This window comes from Callospermophilus lateralis, chromosome 7 (assembly GCF_048772815.1).
Source record: "Callospermophilus lateralis isolate mCalLat2 chromosome 7, mCalLat2.hap1, whole genome shotgun sequence".
Classification (NCBI taxonomy): domain Eukaryota; kingdom Metazoa; phylum Chordata; class Mammalia; order Rodentia; family Sciuridae; genus Callospermophilus; species Callospermophilus lateralis.
In genome coordinates, this window is record NC_135311.1 from 103,631,302 (window position 1) to 103,641,545 (window position 10,244).

The 10,244-nt window shown below is 37.7% G+C and overlaps 1 non-coding gene across 1 annotated transcript; it reads right to left on the minus strand.

Annotated features, from left to right (window-relative positions):
• Window positions 1-554: 554 nt before the first annotated feature.
• Trnaa-ugc (transfer RNA alanine (anticodon UGC)) lies at window positions 555-628 on the minus strand. The gene has a single exon. It is a non-coding gene; the product is annotated as a tRNA-Ala (tRNA).
• Between the last annotated feature and the right edge of the window lie 9,616 nt (window positions 629-10,244).

Genomic DNA, 10,244 nt, shown 5'->3' on the forward strand with positions numbered 1-10,244 from the left:
CCTGATTGAGAGACAGCTCACTTCCTATTAGAAGAAAACCAGATCACTAACCTGGGAACCTGAGTCTTGGAAAGAGTTTATTTTACCACAGCACACTTCCAGAGGGAGCGGAAGGCAGGAAGCCTGCGTTTTCTCTCTGCTCCAGTCCACCTGGTACCTGGACTTATCACCATGATTATGATTGGCCTCAGCTTTCCTTCTCTCTCTTGGGACATTTTGCAGCCTTCGAAATATTTGGGCAGATGTTTCCTGTGGAAAATATTCTGCAGGGCTGCCCTCTGCTATATGGTTTCTGGTAGAGGTATCGGAGGTTTGAGGCTGGGCCCCATATCCAAATACTGGGAGGTATATTACACTTGTAAGGGATCCATTGTAATATCAGAAAATTCCCCCCAAGAGATTTCTTTGCATTATCAACAATTAAAACCTCTTTTCCTCAGTGGGTGAACTGGAATTTGCCAACTCTTGGTCCTACTCCTTATTAACAGTATAGTTTTGGACTAATTGCTTAATCTCTCTGGCACTCAATTTCCTTTTTTTTTTTTTTTTTTTTTTTGTGGTGCTGGGGATTGAACCCAGGGCCTTGTGCATGCAAGGCAAACACTCTACCAACTGAGCTATATCCCCAGCCCTTCAATTTCCTTTTTTGAAAAAAAAATATTTCATTTTAGAAATAAGTTCTGGACTCCAAGGGTTGTGATGAGATAGGGAGAGAATGTATGTGAAAATCCTGGCACAAGTAGTCCCTCGTAAATTTAGCATACACTCTGGAACAAAGGCTCAGTTTTGTCCAGTTTCTGACCTAATCAATACCAAAATAGGAGCAGACATCCTCACTTCTGTGTTTTTTTTTTTTTTAACTATAGATGGAAATGATACATTTATATTATTTATTCATTTATTTTTATGTGGTACTGAGGTTGAAACCCATTGCCTCGCATGTGCTACAAACCCAGCCATGCCTCATTCTAATAGCAAGAATTAGATTTTGGGGGCTGGGGATGTGGCTCAAGCGGTAGCGAGCTCGCCTGCCATGCGTGTGACCCGGGTTCGATCCTCAGCACCACATACAAACAGAGATGTTGTGTCCGCCGAATACTAAAAAATAAATATTAAAATTCTCTCTCTCTCTCTCTCCCTCTCTCCCTCTCTCTTTAAAAAAAAAAAAAAAAAAAAAAAAGAATTAGATTTGGTTTCAGAGACAGGATGTGAGCTCTGAGTTGGTTTGTACAACTGGTCTCCCAGTCGAAATTCTCACACTTAATATATACCTGCCCCATGGCTGTTGGCCTGCCTAAATTCTACTAATCCGAATCCAGCGAAGGAGCAGGATGGATCCTGCTCCTTATTGCCACTGGTTGTCATAGAGCTGTAAACTGAATGATAACCCAGAACCACAATGTCCCTCCCATCAGACTCTTATCAGTATTTCTTGCTGCCTAGTCTCTGGCTTCTTGCCACATATCCAGGCTTGTCTGAACTTATCACACTCTTTGAACATTGTGCATTGGCCCAAAAAAATTCTTCAGTTTTCTCACTAGGTCTCTGTTTCCTCTCTCTCTCCAACCCATGGCAGGAAGTGGGGGGTGGAAATAACATTTATTAGATGCTACAGAGATTTATATATGCTTTTTTATTTAATGTAATCCTAACAGCTCCATGAAATGGTATTCCTTTTCATATTTTTATTTGCAGATGAGAATAATTTATTCATCCATTGATTCAATCATTAAGTGTAATCAAGTTTTGGATCAGTTTGTTTGGAGTATAATAAAATATCACAGGAATTTATTTTCTCATAGTTCTGGAGGCTAAAAGTTCAACACCAAAGTTTTGGCAGGTTTGGTTTCTTCCGACACCTCTCTGATGCCTTTTCATATGATTGTCCCTCTGTACATGTGAGCCTCTAGTCTCTTTGTGCATTCAAATTTCCTCTTCATTTGAGGACACCAGTCAGATTGGATTAGGGTCCACTGTTCCCATACTGTTTTAACCTAATCACCTCTTTAAAAGATGTATCTCCAAATAGTTACATTCTGAAGTATTAGAGGTTAGGGCTTAAGCATATGAATTTTGGGGTGTACATGAACATAATTTAGCTCATAACAGGGTTCTAAGAATGAGAAGCCATGCTGAGGAGATTATAGTCAGGCTGTGGAGGGGGAAAAAAAAGGCATGAAACAGGGCTCAAAATGTGTTCCTGGGAAGAGACTGCTCACCACTCAGACTCATTCCCACAGCCTGGGATTGCTATGGTCCAGCATCTGAAGGCTCAGAACTCTGGTTTTGTGTTCAGGAAAAGTGGGTGCATCTCTCAGAACAGAGATCTATCCTCAGACTTACATTAAAAAATTTACTCTAACTGATGCCTAAATCAGAAGTCCATTTATTAATTCACCAAAACAAAAAGTATTTACAAAACCAACTTAATTTGAAAAATAGACCAGAACACTCAAATCAGAAGATCAGAGCATTTTCTCTATTACTCTGAGCATGTCACATGGGAAACCAAGGCTCAGAGGGTGGCCTACAGGCCTGAGAAGAGAGCAAGGAAATCATGATGTTTGTGTTGTTAACTAAGACAATACTGGAAGGATGCCTCTGTGACTTTCCCCTTTTAAGGTACCCTGGTAGACCAACCTTCCCCTTCTGTTCACAAGATGTTCTCTAAACATGATATGTTAATTATAATTTATGGGGTTTTCATTGAGTAATGCAGTCAATTTTCAGGACTGTAATTTTGAGATTACTCCCAGATCACCTTGATTAAAGTTTTGAGTGTTCCCAAACTTTTGGAAATAATTTTACAGAAGAGTTCTTAGTTTCCTTTGAATGGTTAATTTCATAGAGAGCAGATTTTATTTCTGAGGCAGCCTTATTTCCAGGCTTTTTGAGAGTGTCCCATTATAGACCATCAAGTGTCTAAAGAATAATTCAAGGTTGAAGAAATTCAAAGAGAAAGTTTAATTACAATGAGTCAACTCTGGTTCTCTAGACATAGCAGTGGTTCAGTGGAGAGAATCAGAGGCCTTTGTTTGTATCTTGATTTTGACCTTTTTAGGGCATGTGACCTTGGGCAAAAGGTTTCATCACCCTCAGCTTCATTTGAAAATTGAAGATTATAATGTGTAACTTTTAGAGTTGTGGTGAGTAATAAAGACACTTGTGAAAAATCCTTGGCACTCAATGAAAGTAAGAATTCATATTATTGAGGAAATCTGTTTCTTGCAAGTCAGAAAATGCTTTCTCAGAATCAAACTTCCTCTCGTGTGTGTGTGTGTTTGTGTTTTCTCACTTGTTTTTTTTTTAAGTAAATAATTTGATTGTTCTTTAAAAAGAATGATACATACCTTGGTATAAAAAAAAGGATACATGTTCATAAAAGATCCAAGTAGTACAGAAACATACACACACGTGCACAGACACACATGCACACATCCCTGGAAGAAAGTAGAAAATCAACCTTTGTTTTAACATGCAAAATAACTTTTTTTGGGGGGTACTGGGGAGTGAATCCAGGGGGGCTTAACCACTGAACCACATCCCATCCCTTTTTTGCATTTTATTTAGAGACAGGATCTCACTGAGTTGTTTAGGACCTCGCTAAGTTGTTGAGGCTGGCTTTGAACTTTAGATCCTCCTGCCTCAGTCTCCCAAGCCACTGGGATTACAGATTACAGGCGTGTGCCACCACGGCTGATACAAAATAACATTTTTTAATCCATAGTGACTATCATTCTGGACATCTCTATATGTATTTATACAGCATTATTAACAGATAATTTTAATGTGCTCATACTAAGCACATTAAATTTAAAAATAAAATGTATAATTAAATTTAACAGAAATAAAAATTAACCAAAGAGACTAATGAACGATAAAGTTTTTTTACAAAAGATAATGAAATAATTGGAGCTGCCTCCCATCCTCCCTGCAGTATTGGGGATTGAACACAGGGGCACTTTACTACTGAGCTACATCCCCAGTCCTTTTTTTTTTTAATTTTGAGACAGGGTTTCACTAAATTGCCCTGGCTAGCCTTGAATTAGCCTTGTGATCCTCCTGCTTCAGCTTCCCCCAATCATGGGGATTATAGGCATGTACCACTATACCAGGTTTGGAATAGTCATTTTATTTTAAACTACACGTTTTAATGTTGGAAAATATTGAATGACTATTGTCTACCATGGTAGAGTGATTAATATTGTTCTGTTTCTCCCACATTCTCTCTCCTACCTCTTAATTTTTGTTACTCATTTTTTTTATGTTGCCAAGTTTCACAATATTTATTGTTTATTTTGCAACTAAAATTCTCCTAGTCCTTGAGGCCTAGATCTAGATTTAAACAGAGATAGTAACACTGTTGTGATATGGGGAAAAGAATAACAAAACTAAAGTGCTTTTCCTATTCTCTACTATCTGTTCTCACTCAGTCACTAAAGACAACTTTTGATACCAGATGTGAGGGGAAATTTTCCCCATATACCAAACAACTCTCTAGCAGGTCCCAGCTGGACATTGTACAATTTAACTCTGTTCTCATACCATCTACCTGGAGGTAGTGTCAGAGCTCATAGATTGAGGGTCCACCCCCACAAGACTGCCCCTCATTTCAGATGTTAATCACACCATAGATTGTGGCCTGTGTTTCTGACAAACCAGCAATAAATTGAGGTTCTTACGACTCCCTCCTTGGGTTTGATTAATTGCTAGAACAGCTAACAGCACTCATAGAACACTTAAGTTTACCCATTGATTGCAAAGAACATTTTAATTTTATTTTTTGATACTGGGGATTAAATTCAGGGAACTTTACCACTGAGCTACATCCCCAGTCCTTTTTTTGTTTTGAGACAGATTCTCACCAAATTGCTGAGGGTCTCACTGAATTGCTGAGGCTGGCCTTGAACTACTCCTATCTCAGCCTCCCAAATGGCTGGGATCACAAGCGTGCACCACCACATCTGGCTACAAAGAATATTTTAAATTATACAAATGAACAGCCAGATGGAACAGATGCACAGGGCAAAGCATGTGGAAAGTGGCAAGGAGCTCCTATACCCTTAGGTTGGCTAACCTCTGGGAACATCAGCTATTTGAAAGTTCCTAGAATCCAGTCCTTTTGGGTTTTTATAAAAACTTTATTATGGGGCTCAGGATGAGGCTCAAGTGGTAGCGCGTTTGCCTGGCATACATGAGGCACTGGGTTCGATCCTCAGCACCACATAAAAATAAAGTGAAGATATTGTGTCCATCTAAAAAAACTAAAAAATAAATATTAAAAAAACTTTATTGTGTAGGAATAATTAATTCAATCATTGATTATTGGTGGTAACTTACAACCCTTCTCCCCTTCTCAGAGGTTGGGCGCTGAAAGTCCCAATCCTCTAATCATGCCTTGGTCTTTTGTGTCACCAACCACATCTTGAAACCATCTAGGAGCCTCCAACCATCAGTGGTCTCATTAGCCTACAGAATACATTCTTAAAATTATAGAGATTCCAAGGGTTTTAGGAGCTATATATTGGGAAACCACATAAAGATAAGAAAGAAAATAAATGTACACACACGTATATATTTATAAAAATAACTACCTATATATTTTTTAGCTATCTATGTACCTTAATATAACAATCATTGATTTCTTGTGATAACTTTTTTCTTTACTTATATACATGTCTTGATTAGATAAATTTTGACATCAAGTTTTTTCAAGCCAGACATAATGGCACAGGTCTATAAACCCAGCTAGACAGCAAGATCCTAAGGTAGTGGCCAGCCTGGGCAACTTAACAAGACCCTGTCTCAAAATTCCCTGTCTTAAAATTTCAAAAAACTTTTTAAAAAAGGTGTAGGGATATATAGCTAAGTGGTAGAGTACCCCCGGGTTCAATTCCCAGCACCTCAAAAAAAATTTTTTTTTCAAGAAGAATGCTGGATTCCTTGAATTATTCAAATTTTAATATTGACAATATAGTTGGATGTGATACTTACAGAACATATTTTTAATCAGGATGCACATTAACTTTTGCTGTAGAAAAGTCTGAAGCAAGTCTGATTTTTTCCTTATGCTTAACTTGCTTTTTCTATTCAAAGAAATAATTCTTTGAAATTCGATAATTACTAGGATTAATCTGTCTTTATGTTTGTTTGGTTTTGTTTTTCCAGTATTGGAGTTGAAACAAGGGCCTCATGCATGCTAGGCAGGCACTCTAACACTGAGCTACACCAGCGTCCTTTAATCTGTCTTTTAATAGTATTGTTAGACTATTTACTATTTGCCTGTAATTTACAGAGTAACCTATGAAAGGCCTGTTACTCTCTTGGCTTCATTTTCCTCAATTGAACACCAAGGGAGATGAGTTCAGTCAGTCTATACATCCCTGATTTGATTTGCAAATGAACAACTGGATAGTTTTAATTTTATATGGACTGTTAGCAAAAAGGTATTTATATAAGAACTGAGCTGTTAAAAATGGATTATAAGGGGCAGGGGTGTGCCCATGGTAGAGTGCTTGCTTGCTCAGCACATGTGAGGCCTGAGATTGATCCCTAGCATTGCAGAAAAGAAAAGAAAAAAGGTAAAAATGGTTTGTGGCGATTGGAACAGAACTTCGAGTTCTTGAGGGAGGGAGGACTGGAATAACTGTTTTCAACTCAAGGTCCTCTTCTATCCCAAAAGTGAATCTAGGATAATGATGCTTTGCTATGTTTGTCATCAGAGACCCAGTTGTCTAAAGTCTGTTGCTTCATGAAGTTTAGTGTTCAAGCCCTTCTAAACCAATGCTATCACTGAACACATTGGCAACTGGGCAATGGGGTGCTCAGCAAGGAAGTGTGACTTGTTCAAGGTCACACAGTGAGTTAGTGACACACAAGGAAGGGAATGCAGACTTTCCATTTCCTGGTTTACACTTTTCCCTCTGCTGTGTAGTGTGAGAATGAGACTAAAACTTCAGTGTAGATCCATTGCTTTCCCATTATCAGATGATGCCTGTGGTTCATCTATCTTTTCAGTGAAAGCATTTGGGCATTTCTAGAGGGGGTAGAAGGAGAGAATGAAAGTGGATAGATGCCCTCCTCTTTCATTAACTCCTATCAAGTCCCTGCCTATCCTTAAAATGACAGTCCAGGTTCTATGTCCTCTCTGAAGGCTTTCTGATACCAGAGCTTAAGGAAAGCTTGCATTCTCCTCTATCCATCTGCCTACCCATCCTTCCATTTATTTAATAGCTATGCACTGGGCATCTTCTTTGCACAAAACTGTAAGCATTGGTAATATGTACACATTATTGGGACTCCCAATCCTTTGTGACAAACAGACCCCCAGGAATCTCAATGAGAAACTTGGATAACTTTCCATTTTGAAGCTTCTCTCATTCCCACTCATTGATTCTGATGGTGATCAATTTAGTTAGAACTGGGTGGTAAATTTTTGCATAAATAATAAAATGACAAAGTATAAGACTGTGATATTATAACAGAATTATAGAACCATCACCCAAATTTCTGTAGTATAATTATTTCCTGTATAAGGTTCAGATTTAAATCTTTCAGGTTGAATTTGAAAAACAGGTTATTTTTCAAATGGCAAATAAAACTGTGGGACTATTAAAAGATTACAAAATTATTCCAAAGGTAAGAAACTACAAAGGATAACTATTATCAATCAGATTAGAAATGAACAAATATAAGACCAGAACAAAGAAACCAAGAGAAGACAATTGACCATGTTGATGCAGTTACACAACAGGCAAGTTTTAGCCCCAAAGAACTGTGAATAGAGGAGTAGAGTGGTTGGTCATTCAACAAAGCTCTCCTGCTGTATTCTTCAAAAGAGAAGGTCACCATAGGAGTGTAACAGTTATAATGTCCCTAAAGTGAGAGTTAGGCAACTAGCTTTCCTTTTTCTTTAGGATACTGCCTACTAATAATAACTATGAATGACTAACATAATCTCTACAGTTGACAGTGCTTAGAAATAATACAGAGGATGAATCACAGAAAAGGCTACTATTAAGACAATTGTAAAAATGAACAAACCAGAATTGTATGAATCAACATGGTTAAATCTCAAAAGCAAGCACCAAACAAACAAAAAACAAATCTGCAGTAAAATATTTACAGTATGAAACTATGTATATAAAGTCAGAAAACATGCACAGTATTAGTATAACCTGATGTTAAAGATAGGTATGTACATAAAAATTGTTACAAAAATAAGTAGAGGCTGGGGTTGTGGTTCAGTGGTAGAGCACTTGTCTAGCATGTGTGAGGCACTAGGTTCCATTCCTGGCACCACATAAAAATGAACAAATAGAATAAAAAGGTATTGTGTCCATCCACAACTAAAAAAATTTTTTAAAAAAATAAACAGAGATGTGTATAGATTAGTATACATACAAATATTTTCTAACATTGTCTCCTGGGGATGCCTAGAAGTGATACCCCTGTAGTAATGAGCATATCTAGGACCTAGATCTTGGCTTCTAAATACTTGTCTTCAATAAAAAGACTCAGAGCTCCTTGGACTGAATCCAGGATTGAATTAAGGAAAATACAAGATGAGCCTGGAACAACCTGTTGTGCCAGGATGGGAACATGCTAAAAAGACACAAAGGAATTCCTAATGGCTCAAACTGCAACTATCTGAGCACAAAATAAATAATCATATCGTTCAATAATAACCCAAAGAATGAAATAAATATCACTGAGTCTTTTTGATATAAATAAATTATTGAATAAATTTAAAAATGGGGAAGAAGTAAAACTCTTCCTTACAGAAGATTTTGAGTTAAAATTCAATATAAAAGGGCTAAGAAGGAAACAGAACACTTGGAGCCTGATTGGATGTGTGATAAGTGAAAAGGAAATGAACTTCCTTCACAAAATAGTGCACACCCTTTGTTTCTCCAATAGAATGGGAACTCATTGAGGGTAGGAACTGTGTTTTTCTTTTGTTCCTCCACATACCCAGTTTTTAGGTTGGTAGTGTCTGAAGAGGTGTTGAGTAAAACAGTCTGGGGCCAGGAGCTATAATATTCTGAAGCTTGCTGAGCGTGGTGGCACACACCTGTAATCCCAGTGACTTGGGAGGCTGAGAGAGGAGAAGTGCATGTTCGAGGCCAGCCTCAACAACTTAGCAAGGCCTTGTCTCAAAAAAATAAAAGGGCTAGGGATGTGTTTCAGAGGCACCTCTAGCCCTGATACCAAAATAATAATAATAATAATAATAATAATAATAATAATAATAAATTTATTTATACACACACACACATACATTCTGATGCTCCCAGAAAAGCTATCCAGTAAAGGTGAATTGTGGGGCTGGATGGATAAGGAAGGACCTGCAAGAGATGAATTGCAAGAGACGAATTGCAAACTGATATGAGAAAAGTAAGCTCATAGGAAAATTTGATGACAAGGAGAGGATCAGCAGAAATGGTTCAAGAGCAAAGGGAAGAATACGTTTTCTAGGATAAGGCATTATTGCTTCAACTGTTCACTCTGTAGGGAAACAACCCTGATTTTATTTTACTTCTATTTATTTATTTATTTTAAAATATCTCTTTTAGATCTTTTTTTAATTTATTTACATGCAATGCTGAGAATCGAACGCAGTGCCTCACACATGCCTGGCAAGTGCACTACCGCTGAGCCACAACCCCAGCCCTTTATTTTGTTTTTATACTGAGGATTTAACCCCAGGGACACTTTACCACTGAACTACACTCATCGTCCTTTTTACTTTTTATTTTGAGACAGGGTCTCACAAAGTTGCAGAGACTGGCTTCAAATTTGTGATCCTCCTGCCTTAACCTCCTGATTACCTGGAATTACAGGGTTGTGCAACCATGCCCCCTAACCACCCTGATTCTTTTTTTTTTTTTAATGTTTTTTAAATATTTGGACCTTTGTTTTTATATATTTTTTAGTTTTTTAGGTGGAGACGATATCTTTATTTTTATGTGGTGCTGAGAATCAAACCAAGTGCCTCATGCATGCTAGGAAAGCGCTCTACCACTGAGCCACAAACTCAGCCACAATGGACCTTTTATTTATTTATTTATTTATTTTTATGTGGTGCTGAGGATTGAACCCAGTGCCTCACACATGCTAAGCAAATGCTCTACCACTGAGCTACATATCCAGCCCATCCACCTGATGCTTAAGGATACATGAGAATGCCTCCAATATCAAGCCAAGTCACTGAATGGTGAGTCACTGATTTGATTAATTAATTC